We start from the raw sequence: 17,891 nt of genomic DNA on the forward strand, positions 1-17,891 counted from the left end.
AATTATAAACAGTTCAATACATGTACATGTAGCTAACAGTCAAACAGCTTTCATCTGTAATATTGTTTACATTATCATTCATTATGGAGCATAGAAAGCATGGTTGAGTTCAAGGCTGGTTTGGGGAAAAAGATGCACTAGGTTGCATAATTTGATAATTCTTTTAATTGGTGAATAGACATATTTTCATACCAAAAAAAAAGAGAATGATTGGATGGTTCCAGTTGCTTTTGCTTCCATAGGAAAAAATATCCTGTCCCTCAAACCTTATAACACTTGTCCCTAATGTTACATTTTATGAACCAAAAACCCTCTCTTCGACTACAGAAAATGAAAGATAAAAGAAATACAGACAGAAAATGTATCAACAAATGTTTAGTGACAGAATAAATGCGTCATTTAATTCGATGACATTACGTTTCTGTGGCAACTTCGTTCACAAAAAGGGGCAGTGTACGAGAGGGACAGAACCGTCTTTTTTGTTAATTGATCCTTTTTGGTGAACAACCTTTATGGATTATCTACCAGCAGCCACTGATGGCTTCATATAAAGGTAATTAACGCACCTCCACTCTAGTAATAGATTTTTTTTAATTGGGGTCTGGTTCATGATTCACGGTGTTTGTGTGACCTTGGCTGCCAAGTTAATGGAACTTTTTATTTGTATGAAGTTTTCCATCATGATGATCATTTATGATGGATTCTATAATCAACTGTATGTTTTATGAGACAGGGCCTTGGTTCACGATGCGTGGTATTTATATGACCTTGGTTACCATGAATGACTATCCCAAGTTTCATCTTGTCTGGTTTCGTGTTGCAACAACAGAAATCTAGTTCTGGGTCCTACAACATGAAAATGTATGTTCTCGATCAATTAGAAGATTGGGGGGAAGAATAATAGAAAAAAAATGATAATTTGGATTAGTTCCAGTCAGTCTTTGAAAGAAATCGTTCAGGTGTACGATTAACCGGGAAGTTGAAGACAGAAAAAAAATGTAGAAAAGCAGAACTGATTAGAATAATTATGAAAGAACTGAACTAGAACCAGAATGAGATTTTCGCCTGAAGCACATGACTTCATATTCTCATTTTATATTCATATTTTCATGAGCTGTTATGTTTTCCTTCATTTTTCTACACCATTGTTATAGGTGTAAAGGCGACCGCACACCTTACGACTGGTCTGCGACCCGATTTTGGAACAAATCGCATTTTGCTCATTTTTTGAAGATGTGAATGAAACATATCATTTTATTTGAGGTTAAAATTAATTGAAATAATAATATTATAACCATTTTGAAAGATTGCAAGCCCTTATTTTGGAGTAAAGTCCAAATTAGTTTCAAATCGTAGCCAATCGTACGACTGCTATGACGTCATTACGACTAGATATCAAATTCGCTTTTATTCTAAGAAGGATGATAGCATAGTCACAAATTTGATCATAGGTATTCGAAAGATGGTTAAGAACATTACACAGTAAGATATTCCAAGTCTTAATATTAGCATCAAATACTACTACATTTTATTCTAAAATCGGGTCGCAGACCAGTCGTAAGGTGTGCGGTCGCCTTAACAGTTTTATGTATTTTGATATTTTCTGTGCATGGTTGTACAGTGTTACTGAATGACTAAAGTAATACATTTAGTATAATGATAACCTACAGATGAGTATACATGATGTATATGTATATGTATGTGATTTACGTATAACTGTCATTTTCCAAATGGAATGGTTCGCTGCTTCAAATAAATGAAATAATTTGAATTTAAAGTTGATACTGTTGAAATTTGATTGATGGATTGATTATTTCACAAAATTTGGTGATTTGTACACACATCAGTGATGTACAGATAGGGGTGTGATTGCCCCCCCCCCCACAAAAAAAATCACGACCAAGAAGAAAAAGAGAAAAGGAAAGAGAGAAGGTTGAAATATATTATTCTATGAATATTATGTCAAAATTTATCACAAAATTGCAGTTTTGTTTTAAAAATGTCCAAATTTTTGCTCACCCACTTCACTCGCTCGCAACTTTATACAAATTTTGCCCGATACGCCATATCTGGCCCCCGTAAAATTTATTGGCTCTTTATGACACTGACAGGCATTGCAGGTTCATGAATTGACCACTAGATGAGAACTTGAGTGAGATTTGTTGTTGAATTGAGAAGTTGATTGATTAACCTCTTTGTTTGCGGTTGATTTTTAAAAGTTATTGATTTGTTGGTTTAATCAATTGACTGTTTAGTGATAATTACGAGTGATTAATCCATGACTTTGTTGATAAATTGATAAATTGGTTGTTAAGTTGATTAATTGATTGGTGGATTGATTGGTTGGTTGGTTTGTTGATTGATTGATTGGTTGATTATTTGGTTGGAGGTTGGTTGGTTGATTTGATTTGATTTGATTGATTGACTGGTTGGTTGATTGGTTGGTTGGTTGGTTGGTTGGTTGGTTGGTTGATTGATTGATTAGTTGGTTGGTTGGTTTCGATTGGTTTATTGATTGGTTGGTTGCTTTGTTGGTTGATTGATTGATTGATCAGTCGATTATTGGTTGATTACTTGATTGAATGATTGTTTAGTTGATTATTGATTGATTGATTTATTTATTGATTGATTGGTTGGTTGGTTGGTTGGTCGATTGAATGATTGGCTGGTCGATTGATTGAAAATTGGTTGGTTGATTGGTTGACTGTTTAGCGGTATGAGTGATTTATCTATGCATTGGTTGATCAATTGAATATTGATTGATCGATTGATTTACGCATTGGTTAAGAAATTACTCGTAATCAAAGTTTAATTTATTCATACATTAGTTGATAGATGGATTGTTTGGTTGCTTTTCGATTGATTGATTAATGGATTAGTTAATAGAATGTTAGTTGGAATTAGATTCATTTGTTAATTGTTTAGACTGTGATCTATTCATGCGTTGACTGATATATGTGCTAGTCGGGTGGATTTTACTTGCTGATCGATCCATGCGTCGGTATATTGATTGACTAGATGTCTATTGCCTGACTGGTTTAGTTATTGACTATCAATAATAATAATAATAGCTGGATTTATAAAGCGCTTTTTGCCTGAGGATACAAAGCACTGCTACTATTACCCCGGCTTTAGCTCGAGTTACCATCACCGTTGCCTCCCTTGACACTTTCCCCTAAAGTCCCTTTATTAGTGTTTGTTTAACTAGTTGCGTCTGACTGATATATCCTCTAGTAATTCATCTATTAAGTTATTGATTCATTTTATTTGTGTGTTTTCAAACGCAAAAATCCATAATATGCTAATGGTTTTGGTTGATTAGTCGATTAACGACTTGTCCAATGGAATCAACAAAATTAAGGCCTGCTAGATTTATTTATTTACTTATGATTGACGGATCGCTTTTGGAATAATTTGTCTGTCATTTTGGGGTTGACGAATTTTATTCAGATGACTGATTCGAATTTATTGGTTCACATAGTTTCTGCCCATTACGATTTAGTTGACCCAGTTGGAAAGAACGCAGTTTCGCACAGTGTGATCACAGTGTATTCCCATAGTGGACTATTCACACTGTTAAAATGCTCAGATTCAACAGTGTGAATACTATATTTTCGCACTGTGAACACTTCGACAGTGTGACTGTTGACAGCGTGTTCACATGGTCGACTATGTGAATATGTTATTCACGCTGTTGAAAAGCTAAAATTGAACAGTGTGAACGCGATTTGATATTGTTTTCCACACTTTGAAGAATAAATGAATAAATAAAATGAAATGGAATTCTAAAAATCAATTCTAAAAATATTACGATAAAGAAAAATAAATAAATGATTTTTAAGTATATAAATAAATGTGTTACATTTTCATGATGAAGAGAAAAATTGACAAAAAGAAAACCTGTTACAGGATTATGATATTTAAAATAAAACATATCGTCAAAGTCTATCACAAAATAAGAAGTTCATTTTAAAAAGGCCAGAGAAATTTCGCTCTCTTACGACTTCTTAGAAATATTGCCCCATATACGCATTGTTGGCCCCCTCAAAATCTTTGGCTAATTGTACCGGTGCCTTCGGGTATGATTCGCCCTATTTGTGTGAGTCGCATCAAATCATTAAGCAGAACCAGTCGATATCATTGCTGCCAAAAATAAACATAATTTCATTATAATTATTATCACATTCGATCAAATAATGAGACGTCTCTTTTTCATTGTTCATGTGGATATTTCCGTATCTGCTTTTATTCTGAAAAAACAACAACGAAAATGCTATAAATCGATTAAGCTAATAATGTTAGCAGTTGATACAATGTTCTTTTAATAATTAAAGTCTACATAATTGAATGGCGCTGTATAATATACCAGGGGCCCGTTTCATAAAGAGTTACAACTGTTGTAACTTTGCCATTTTGGCAACTACCATGGCAGCAGGGTTCAGCAGCCAATCAAAATCAAGGTTACCATGGTAGTTGCCAAAATGACAAAGTTGCAACCGTTGTAATTCTTTATGAAACGTGCCCCAGGTGCGTCACCATGATCATCTGTTCTGCTTTCTATGTAAGTTATCCCTATACTGGAAAGAACAGTACCCCCGTAGTGTGTGCCACAGTGTGTTCACAGTGTGGAACACAGTGTAAAATCACCTTCACACTTCTAAATTTAAGCATTTCAACAGTGTGAATCACATATTCACATAGTCGACTATGTGAACTCGCTGTGAACAGTCACATTGTCGAGGTGTCGACAGTGTGAAAATATCTTCACTCCGTTGAATTTGAGTATTTTAACAGTGTCAGACTATGTGTAAATGTAGTTTTTTCCAGCACAGATTAGCCGGTTTATTTGTGTTCCTGTTGAATTGAAATGTTTTAGGCGATTCAGTTGTCAAATCTGGACTCAAATTAATCATGTTGATAAAGCGACTTTAATCTTATAGTAATGTAAGGCCTGTATCAATCACCTTAAGCATATCAATCGATGATAGTTACTCTAGGTTCTTGTTTGGTTTTGTTTTGATGAGAGAGACATTTTTCGTCTCTGTGGATTTAATGATCAGTATCTGCTTCAGAAACATTTGCATCCCGATTTCAAAGAATTTTTTATAGTCATTTCAAAACAATTTCTGAAATGATATTTGGACCAATGATGACTCGTAATAGGCAATACGCTGTGAAGTGACGTTATCAAAAAGAGGAGTGGTCTCGGTCTTCACTATACGAATAATCAACCAATCAGGGAGGACCCGGAAGGTGACGTCGAAACGAGGTCAACAATCAAGATCCTCGCTCACACAGCTATGAAAATTGTTATACAGGATCATAATTCTGTCATCCGCCACCGAGGTTTGAAATTATAAACCCAAGAATACAAAGCGCAGTGTATTAAATGAAACACCAAGTTACCGCTAGGTGAGTACATCATTCGTTTTGCTTTTTTTTCGTTCCTTTTTGAATGGCAAACATGATGACCATGTTTGATAAAGTATTACGTGAATATTGCTACTTCGCTGTGTTTTTTTAATGTTGCTGCTAAACATTTCGATTCATCTTTTTGTTTTCATTATTTATTTGTCAATTTATCTTCATGTCCTTCCATAATGTGTAAGCATTCTCTATGGTTTTGTATATCATCTCACTTTTTGGATTTTTTCTTCGGAAATTTGAACTGAAATTAACTTGTATCACTGAATTATTGAATCAGTCAGTCATAATCCCCACGGCGAATGACCTGAAGAGTTATCAATAATTGACATAATCATTTCATTTTGATGATACCATTAGTGGTACTATAATTTCTAATTTCTTTAGATTGATATCACTAGTTCCGAGGGACCAATCCAAAATTAGATTGAAAATTTAAATCCAATCGATTTAGCTCTCATTCATTGCTCCCACATAATTCAATAGATTAATTTTTAATCTGAGGAGAGTTCAGTTCCAGACTCGTTCCTTTTTAAAAGAAATTTATGCTGATTAGAAATCCGTCTTTGAAGAGGGAATCAAACACAATTGTTAACATACGATTGGAACTTTGGAAGGGTAAAAACAAAATGAGAAATAACCGATTTCCAGACGTCATCAATAAAGATCTTCCTATACTCTTGTGACAATGTAACATGTTCTTATGACATGTATGATTTCCGTCGGCATATTATAGTCTAAACTCTAAAGCCTATACAGTTCGCATGTAAGCTCGTCGTAACCTGTTAACTCATGAGGCTAAACGCATAATTTTTTTGCCAAGTATTTCAACAAAGATGAAAGTATATGAAGATGGTCTTGCAGTGTACGGTCCATCGAGGGCCCCTGAACACTGACTTCTTTAAGAGTGTGCAGGGGTTGTCGATGGGCCGTACACTGCAGGACCATCTTCATATATTTCATTTTTTGATGAAAAGTCATACAGTAAGTTTATTATTGTAATTAAGGGATAAAGGCAGCGGAAGAAGTTGACCATGCGCAGAATCGCTCCCGTTCATCAACCTTAATTAATGCCAGATTGATTGTAGGTATTCAATCAAAGGTTAATAACGTTTTTTTATTGATACTTTAAAACAATCCTTTGCAGCCAGAGGTCCACTTACAAAATAAAGTAGATTAAGATCCAATTAGTACACGATAAAGGTTTAACTCTCTCTGTTCAAACTTGATATCATCACCAATATTGCGTTCTTGACTTTTAAAATAGATTTCACTGATTTTCAAGTATCATACAGCACAGTCAAGGTTGGAATTAATGTTTTGTCTCTTGTATTTGTTGATGAAATGATATAGTGCGCGTATGTAAAAATGCCAGTTTCGGAAATTTGCTATTGGTTAATTTTTTTGTTTAAAAAATGTTCAAGAAAATGTGTGTTTAGAGTGTGTAGCTTTAACGAAAATATGTCTTTAAAAAATCATAAGCAATTTCAGTTATATAGTGTTAATGATCTACCATCGCGTGGGGTCCAAACTCTCTCCTGCCACAGCCTCGCAATTTCAATTTTATGGAACATTGAACCATTCATCCTTCGAGCACCAAACATCATGAACATTGTTAAAATCAGATTTGTAATAATTACCAGGTTTTACCAGCGTTCCAATTAATTCTCTTTCATAGAGTAGTAGTGTATTGTGTGTCCATTTCTTCTAAATGTTACGCAGTTGAGCGTGATATTATGTATAAGCGATATCTCCAAATTTACGAAATGCCATTTTGCCTCTCCTATATACCATTACAGGAAAGAGGAATTGAGAAAGCTGATATATACAACAAGTTCCTATTAACTGTGGATTAACGAGGGATTGCAGCCTGGGTTTCCATAAGGACGTTTACGCTTAATGTGTATGGATCGCTGATGGCATGGCGTCCCCGCTCTTGTACCGTTGCTTGCTTGTCGTAGCAGCCACCTGCCTTTTCGGTGAGTCGAACACTATTATTGTATTGCTAAATCCATGCTCGATATTACGTTCTACGTTTCTCTTCTCTCTATATCATTTCAGTAAGCCCCCCCCCCCTCCTTCTCTCTATGTCTCTCTCTCCCTCTCTCCCTCACGCTTTCGTACTGACACACTTTATAATTATGACCCTTTGACTGCCTATTAATACTTTTTAAATAGCTTTCAACTCTGAACGTCTGAATTTTACTGTGGTTATGACTAAGATGAGCTTTTTTTACAACTCTGAAAATGATTATTATTATGCAAGGGCCGCGGAACCGGGGTGGTGGGTTTAACCCGACCGCCCATTTCATTTAAATGAATACGTACAATAACGTAAGAAATGACTGAACATCTGATTTTGACTTTTTACGTGATCAGTCCCCCATTTTTGGCTCAGCCCCCCCCCCCACACACTTTCATTGCCGTTCCGCGATTACTGTTGTTAACCTCACACCCATTCTTTCTCTCTTCATATACCTTGGATTTACCTTGGAAGTAGGCATAAAGTTACACACAACTTTAATTGCTCCTTTGCATCCAGAAGTTGGTACCTAATACAATGTGTATTATCCTCTCTTTCTGCTTTGATATGATCCGAGCTTTTCACTTTATCCTTACCCCCCACCTTATGAACAATACCACTTCGTGTGATTTCTGCATGCAGGTTTTCATCAGTTCTCCGCACTTTGATCTGCTATAAAACACGTTAACCCCATGAAATATTGGTATTATGTGCCATTATACCCGTTGAATGTGCTATTTTTGAACTCTCCAACCCCGCCAAACGTTGTTTGCTTCGAATCTTTAAAGTGCAATTAACGCCCCCTATATTCTTTATTCCTCCTTTCATAATATCTTACGCGACATCGAGAAGGAAAGGTCACCTTATGAAATATCTATTTACGATCACAAAAGGAGAAAGACCAATGTATGTTTTTGTGTGGAATTAAAGATGGTATTCGATAAAAGACAATGCCTATATGTGATGTGGGCTCAAAAGTTTCAATGCGACAGAAACTGTATTAACTATTTAAGTGTACGGTTATTTAAGTTTGAATTACCTTGGGTTGCATGAGATGGTCATCCTTCAGAATTTACAATAGCCTGAGTAAGTTATGAAACATTTACTTCTTGGTTCCTCGAAGCACATGGATATCCCTGCTGGTATAGAGCACAGTTTTCCACAGTGTGTTCACAGTGTGAAATCATCGTCACGCTGTTGAATTTGAACATCTTAGCAATGTGCTTCACATTTTCTATTGTCTACTAAAAGTGAACATGCTTTGAACACTCGCGCAGCCACGCTACAAAAGTATCCACAGTATAAAATTATCCTCACACTATTACATGTTTAGCATTTACCAGTGTGAATCACATCTTTACATAGTTCGCTAAACGTGAACACACTGGACCATTTTCAAACTGCAAGGCTGTCCACAGTATGGAACTATCCTGACACTGTTAAATTTGAACATTTTAACAGTGTGCCTCACATTTTCCATTATACTTCTAAGTGGAGTATAGAAAAAAAATACATATACATGTTTTCGAGCTCAGCAAATGATGGGAAGGTGAGGCATGGGGGAAGTATAATCCACCCCCACATTTTCTTTGCCCCCACACACACACTTAGTGTGGCTTTTCTCAAGTGTTAGGCCATTAGGGGCCAAAAAAATCGTTGTGTACATATACATGACATAATTAACGTTGAATCTTTATGTCTTTTTAACACAGATGGGTAGCAGGCCATGTAGAGAGTGACAACCCCCACCACCCCCGATCCATGTTTAATTTCACGGCAAAAGTATATAACTTTATATTAGGTATGATAAAAATCGAGAAAAGGTCTCTTGTCCTTTTTATGTACCTTTCCGAACTTAAAAATGACTTTCAAAACCTCGTTATTAATTAAGTGTGATTCTCTCTTTCATTAAAAGGGAGGCAGTTAAAAAGAGATGGAGACGTATATTTTATAAGCGTGGGTAGGAAAATAAATTAATTAGGGGGGTCTGTACGTTGTGTGTGCATGATTATTACATGGATTAAGAGAAACTATATGAACGAGATGAACCTTACAAGCTACATAATTATTGAGCATTTCACAGAAAGTATTCTGTTGCATGTTTTCGAAAAAGCTTTTTAGGAGTCTATTAGTTCTTTTCTCATACTGAGAGAGGTAAAATGCTCAAACGTTAAATGTTTGACGACATCTTTGTCTGGATTAGGACACAGCAGACGCTTGGTGTTGATTGGTGTTGATTAGTCTGCATCAATGACTACTGTTGACTTCTATTGTGTACTAAAAGTGAACATGCTTTGAACACTCGCGCAGCCACGCTACAAAAGTATCCACAGTATGAAATTATCCTCAAACTGTTACATGTTTGGCATTTAACAGTGTGGATCACATCTGTACATAGTTCGCTAAACGTGAACACACTGTGACCATTTTCAAACTGCAAGGTTGTCCACAGTATGGAACTATCCTATACACTGTTCCATTTTAACATATTAACAGTGTGCTTCACATTTTCAACTTAGTCCACAGAAAGTAAAAATACTGTGAACACGCACACTGAAAAGGTGTCTGCAGAATGATATTATCATTACATTGTAAAATTTGAGTATTTTAACAGTATGGATCACATCTTTACATAGTCAGATAAATGCGAACACACTGTGATCATTCACACTGCAAGGCTATCCACAGTATGGAACTATTCTTACACTGTATTTTTTTGCATTTTAACAGTGTGGATCACATCTTTACATAGTCCGCTAAAAGTGAATACACTGTCACCACACTGTAGAGGTGTCACAGTATGGAACAATCCTTATAATGTTAAATTTGAGCATTTTAACAGTGTGCTTCACATTTTACATTATTCACTGAATATGAACACATTGTGAACATCCACACCGCAAGTTCGTCCACAGTATGTAGCAGTCCTATACACTGTTCCATTTTTAACATTTTAACAGTGTGCTTCACATTTTCAACTTAGTCCGCAGAAAGTAAAAACACTATGAACACGCACACTGGAAAGGTGTCTGCAAAATGATATTATCATTACACTATAAATTTTGAGCATTTTAACTGTGTAAATCATATCTTCGTATAGTCCACACTGTGAACATTCACACTGCAAGTCTGTCCACAGTATGGAACTTCCTTACACTGTAAAACTTGAGCATTTAGACTGTGTGAGTCATATCTTCGTATAGTCCACACTGTGAACACACTGTGAACATTCACACTGCAAGTCTGTCCACAGTATGGAACTTACTTACACTGTAAAATTTGAGCATTTTGACTGTGTGAGTCATATCTTCGTATAGTCCACACTGTATGAAATTGTGTTCTTTCAGACAATGTTATGACACTTTTCGAAATTTTTGATTATCTTGGGTTAGTACTTTTGATGATTTATAGGCCTATTCACTTTTCAAAACATCCTTTTGAATTTACAATCAGGCCAGTTGTCAAACATTATCTTTCACTCCGAAGCACTAGCATTATCACACCTTTCAAAACATCTAAAAAAATTGTCAAAAATATGTTGTTAACATGTAAATGATGGTTGCACGTGAAATAAAACAATGAAAATTCTAGAGATTTTAGACATCAGTATTAGGGATGTGAAATACACGACATTATTTTTTTATTAGTCTGTGCGTTGTTGGCCTTTTTACCCAATGCTGCTTTGCCTGTTCGTGGCTAAACAAGCGAAAGTGGAAAAGCTCGTTAATATAAATTTCCTTTAGTTTTTATCAAAATCAATCATGTCTGTATGAATTCATATAGTGGAATGCAACTTGACAAGGCGACATTCAATTTCAAGCAAACATTTTATTTTTGATAATTCTAATGATAAAAACAAATCATCCTTAAATCTGTTTTTTCAGGTTGTATTCATTTATGCATTATGCATTACCCCCACCCCCCCCATCCAAAAGTATAAAAAAAATCATCCCGTGTGACACAGTTTGGACATATACAAAATACACCACAGTGTGAAAATATAATATAAAACCCATATTTCATACGCACTATACAATATGCCTATAATGTCTTATATCATAGAACATAAGAGAAAACGTACATTGTTACCAAACTGTGGTTAAAAGTTTCCTGATATACACACCGTAGTACGAACACGTAGGACTGTGAACACAGCAATATGGTCCTAGAATTAACAGACCTCATTGTCAACATTCACCATGAATTCCACAATGTAACACATACTACACACCACGGTGTGAATGCATGCATACACACACATACACCCTTACGTACATCACACTGTGAAAACGTTACGTACACTTCACATAATGAACACGTTTTATACATACATTATGATGTGGTCATATACACACTCTGAAATCACCAATAGCTATACAAATATAGTGTGGATATCCATTTCACGGTTTGAATACACACAATACTCCAAACTATATTTTCACATTTTAAAATATGACCACTTTAAATTATGTTTTCACATCGCATGTCAGGCATACACACAACGGGTGTCACATGAATGAATAGAACCAAAAGTGTGGCATGAACCTAAACTGTTAATTGTTTGATGTGCCAAAAGTGAATTTCCACAGTGGTAACAGAGAGGGGAAGTTATTAATCCTGTTTGTAAATGGTGTATCAACGGTGTGGAAACCCGTGCCACAGCTGATATTTTTAATGTTTGATATGCCCAAAAGTATAGTGAATGCCAGTATAGTGCATTTTCACAGTGGAAATACAGTTTAAGATGGAAAATTAAAACCCGATTATGAATGGTGTATCAACTGAGTGGATAAATGCACCACTGTGGAAATGCACATTTTCACTCCACAGTGTACCGTGTGATTCCACACTGTTCTAAATGCCTACTCTCGACTCTACATCGTGGCCATACATAACCTATCATTGCTTGATTACACGGTGACGGTGAACTGTGTCCACACTGTGGAGTTCTACAGTTCTAATTGGATTGATACTTTGCCTGATGTTTTGTTTTGTTTGTTTTGTTTTTATTCATAGAAGTCATCACATAATTATCGACTGTCATCCACTTTATGATCAAGATGTATAATTCTCCATTGTATGTTTATCACGAGACTGTATTCACACTCCTCGTGCTTTCCTTGCTGAAAAGAACAGTGTCACACTTGGTCCTATTGTGATTTACAGTCTGGAGCACAGTATAAAAGCACGTTCACACTTTCAATTTGTAGCATGTTATCAGTGTGGACCACATCCTCACACAAGCCACTATTATGAACACACTGTGAATATATACACTGTGAAATCACCTTCACACGGTTAAATTTGAGCATTATATCAGTGTGGATCACATTGTGAACACACAGTGTGAACAGACGAAGTGACACTGTGTTCTTTACACCAGGCTTGTTAAAAAAACACACACACATTTCTCCGAATTCTATTCGCAGTAATCAGAAAAGACAAGTTTAATTCCATTGTATCATAATGTACTCATGTCACGACCATCTTCTATAAGGCAATTAGGAGTTCGACAGTGGCATTAAATTACCACACAAATAGTACAATAAACCAAATCAATAATAAAAAAAATAACTTATTACTTGTGTGAATATGACTGGTTTTGTTGTAGTATTGATTAGTATTTGTTGTTCCTTGATGTTTGAAAGTGGAATTTGTATCAAACAATTATATTTAGCAAACAAAATGTAAATTGAATACAGAACGATAACTAAAAAGCTGATAACCATCTTGTAATTCGTCATATTATTGATTTTTTTTTGACAGTGTCCGACTACACGTGGATATATTCTTTGAAACCTGTAGCTCTGTCATGTCTGTTGCTCCGAAAACCATAAGTCAAGGACTTCTAAATCTACTACAAATTAGTGTGTATGAAGTGAAATGGCCTTGCTTTTGATATATTAGACCCAAGTTAATTGTTTAATGCAAACTGCACACCGTGTGCAGATGCTATATATTACACCCTGCATATAATTACTGTACTACGTTGCCAATTTTACGAGGGAAGAAAGAATATTTAAAAGCTAAGTACATTTGCAGAGCCGAATATTCTCGGCTATGGATTTATTTTTGGAGGAAGCGTCCATAAAATTCCAATTATTTTTTAGGTAAAATTTTATGTTTACATGCATTTTTTTTCTCCAAATATCTGTGCTACTAAACTCCATGCGAATTATGATCGCACCGGAAACGCATTAAAACCACCAGCTACTAGTATATGGTTTCTCGATTTCACGTAGTTAAATATCAAACATTAAATATGTAAAAAATAATAATTCAAGTTTGGGATGTAACCCCACCCAGTCAAGTCCCAATTTATTTTATATCCTGTTTTATTTTTTACTGTTTCGTCTCAGTTTTGGAAATTGACTTGGTCACCTTTTTTTTCAAAATTGATAGTTTCCTTGTTATGATGGTTGCAGTGGCGTAACAGGCGGGGGGGGGGGGTGGGGCAGGGGACAGGTCCCCCCCCCCCCGCCGGCGGATTTCACCCGGGGGGGGAAGGAAAATATATAAGGGAGAAAGAAGGGAAAGAAAAGGAAGAGAAAAGGAAAGGGGAAAGGAAAAGTGGAAAGAAAACTAAAAAAAAAACATAAAAGGGAAAACAGAAAGAAAGCGGGAAAAGGAGAAAGAACAAATCATCCCGAAGTATTTATACATTATTAATACACTAGTGTGGTTAGTAAAAGAAAGGGAAATTAATTAAAACATGACATATGGCAAACAGCAGTGGGAAATGAATTAAGGTAAAATGGAATGAGCCAAAAGCTATATTGGAAAATGAAAAAAAGGGACAAGGAAAAAAAAGGGAACTTAATAACACGATCGGGCTGCAGAGGATTTAAAATAAAGAACGGGAAGAAAGATGGATGACGTATAATAGTGTGTATGAAGTCTATTATATAAGGTTGCTAACTTTTATGCAATAACGGTTGCAATTAGTAACGGTTACCAAAAAAGGTCCTTAGCCAAAGGCTAGACATATCCCCGTACTATAAGATATAATCCCGATAAGTATAGCTTTATGCTGACAAGAGTTACCGTAAAAAGCCTCTTAATGTTTACTTTGGCCGAATCTCCAAAACTACCGGGAGCTCTGCCCCAGACCCCATAAAATAAAGGAGGCAAATGAAATGAAATTAATTGAAAAAAATGAAATATAATATGTTATTTGCTGAATAAAATGTAAACATCTATCACACAATTACAATTTCATTTCAAAATGCCACAATTTTTTTAAACTAGCTACGCTTGCTTGCGAATTTTTTACAAATTTTACCACACTTTGCTATGTTGTGCCCCCTCAAAATACTGTGTTTATAACACAATTGCGTTGAATTAATATGTTTTGTACAAGCTATGTATATATACCCGCTATTTGATTAAAAATAGCGGCCATATTTAAGATTTAAAATGACTTTAACGTCAGAGGTTCCGGGACTCTGTCCCCGAACCCCACCCGCATAGCAGTGGCGTACAGATGGAAGGGTTTGGCCATGGCCCCAACAGTTCTACAACCAAAAACAAAAAAGAAAAAAAGAGGAAAGAAAGAAAGAAAAGCAAAGGAAAAGTGAGGGATATGAAGTTATTTTCTTAATATCATGTTAAAATCTATATCAAAGTCAGATTCTCATTAAAAAAATTTTTTTAGCCCGTCTCACACTTTGCGATTCGTTGCGATCCGAATTTCAAATTAATTGTGATAACACTTGATATGGATATTCCAACTAATAAAATATTACGGAGCAGAGTTCAGAATAGTGGTAGGACTACTGAAATCGAAATTCAGTCCAGTTAGAGCCTCCCTGAATGAATAAAAACAAATTCAATTCCAAATCGTAATGACGTCATCATCGGCTGCGACTTGAAGCCGATTTGGACTTTACTACGACCATGATTTTAATTTTCCTAACAATATGCCAAACTTTAAATAAAGTAATTTACTTCTTGGAACTTTCATATTTAATGCAAAATGCGATTCTTGAAAAGTCGCGTCGCACCGGATCGCATAGTGTGAGACGGGCTAAATGCTCGCGCACAACCATAAAAAATCCTTTTCATAGTGGCGTACAGACCAAGAAAAAAAAACCAAGAAAGGAAAGAATAGGAAAGAGAGAAGGGTGAAGTATGATATTATAATCTGAATATTATCAAAACCTATCACAAAATTGGATTTTTGTAATAAAAATGTCGAAATTTTCGCTCGTTTGCTTCACTCGCTCGCAACATTTTTTTTCTTTGATAAATTTTGTCCGATACACCATTTCTTGCCACCTCAATTTTTTTTGCCTCATAACGCCATGCACTGCCTGTTCGTACCATGATGTGACCGCGAATTTTGTTACTCTTGCCCCCCCTTCCCCCCTCCCCCGGCCACCGATCCCTGTTACGCCCCAGTATGGTTGCCTTTGTTTTTGGAAGGAAAAACAGAATATATAAATGAATATAATACATTAAGAGAATATTTATTTTGATACACAGTTTAACATTCCTGTTAAATGGGCTTTGAAAGTATTAACCGGGTACTGTACATATAATCGCAATTAAATCAGCAATTTGAATATTATATCAACAAGTCACCCATAATTCATTCAAAATTACATTCTTAGAGATAATAGCGTCCAAATTTACTTCCTCAATTTCAATTCGCAGTGATTAATTAGCAAAGTGCTACGTTGAATTTTGGCGGAGGCGTCGCCGGCATAACGAGGGATGGATTAACAGCGAAAGTAAAAGACACCCAGATGCTGGGTTATTCCACAACAAAGAGGGCACGGTGCTCAAACATTAATTGTGTGCCCTTTTATATCAGTTTTAAATATTTTAAATCAGTTGTGGTGCCATGGCGGCCCCTATCATTTGGGGAAAAGAGGGAAAGAGGAGGAAATACAAGGAGAACAGGAAAGAAAAGGGAATAAAAGCATAAAAATGAGATTTAAGAGTCACACAATTCTGTATTGCCCCTGTTATTAAACTGAAAAACTTATGACGTCACAGTTAGGTCACCTTGCCCACCTACCCCCATCAAAAACTCTTGGCGCCACGGTATACACATAATGTATCTAATGCAAGTTAACATTGATCCTAAATGTCGATTTTCTCACATGAAAAATATATATTACTACCCATAGGCTGCTCTAACCCAATCATCAAAAGTGACACAAAAAATACCGAATTAGTGACAAAAATAAAAAACAAATTATAATAATATTAATGATAATAAAACTGTTTTAAATAACTTGTACTTCACCTTGAATATCATACAGAGTTAGCGTACTAGATGAAATCAATATATGTGATTTATATTTAAACATTAATTAAGGTACTCAAAATAAACTAACACTGAAAAAAAACCTGGTGTGTTAAAACTGACACCCGTAGTGTCCCTAGATAGTGGACCACGCCCTGAAGGTGTTAAAATTACACCATATAGATTGAACACTACACCAAGTGTGATAGTAAGAAGAGGTGTTGCAGTAACACCCATAAGTGTTGTACTAACACCAAACAATTTGACACCGGATTAAAAATGACTGGTGTAGTCATTGATGCAGACTAATCAACACCAAGCGTCTGCTGTGTCCTAATCCAGACAAAGATGTCGTCAAACATTAAACGTTTGAGCATTTTACCTCTCTCAGTATGAGAAAAGAACTAATAGACTCCTAAAAAGCTTTTTCGAAAACATGCAACAGAATACTTTCTGTGAAATGCTCAATAATTATGTAGCTTATAAGGTTCATCTCGTTCATATATAGTTTCTCTTAATCCATGTAATAATCATGCACACACAACGTACAGACCCCCCTAATTAATTTATTTTCCTACCCACGCTTATAAAATATACGTCTCCATCTCTTTTTAACTGTCTCCCTTTTAATGAAAGAGAGAATCCCACTTAATTAATCAGGGGCCGCGGAACCGGGGGGGGGGGGCTGGGGGGCCAAAACCGTGTACAAAAACGTAAAATTGACCATATGATTGTGATTTTTAGCATGGTCAGCCCCCCCCCCCCCCACTCTTTGAAAACCGTTTCGCGGCCCCTGTTAATAACGAGGTTTTGAAAGTCATTTTTAAGTTCGGAAAGGTACATAAAAAGGACAAGAGACCTATTCTCGATTTTTATCATACCTAATATAAAGTTATTTACTTTTGCCGTGAAATTAAACATGGATCGGGGGTGGTGGGGGTTGTCACTCTGTACATGACCTGTTACCCATCTGTGTCCAAAAAGCATAAAGATTCAACGTTAATTATGTTATGTATATGTACACAACGATTTTTGTTGGCCCCTAATGGCCTAACACTTGAGAAAAGCCACACTAAGTGTGTGTGGGGGGGGGGGGGGCAAAGAAAATGTGGGGGTGGATTGCTTTCCCCATGCCTCACCTTCCCCCTCATTTGCATGCTGAGCTCGAAAGCATATACATGTATTTTTTTT

This window comes from Lytechinus pictus, chromosome 12, assembly GCF_037042905.1.
Source record: "Lytechinus pictus isolate F3 Inbred chromosome 12, Lp3.0, whole genome shotgun sequence".
NCBI lineage: Eukaryota > Metazoa > Echinodermata > Echinoidea > Temnopleuroida > Toxopneustidae > Lytechinus > Lytechinus pictus.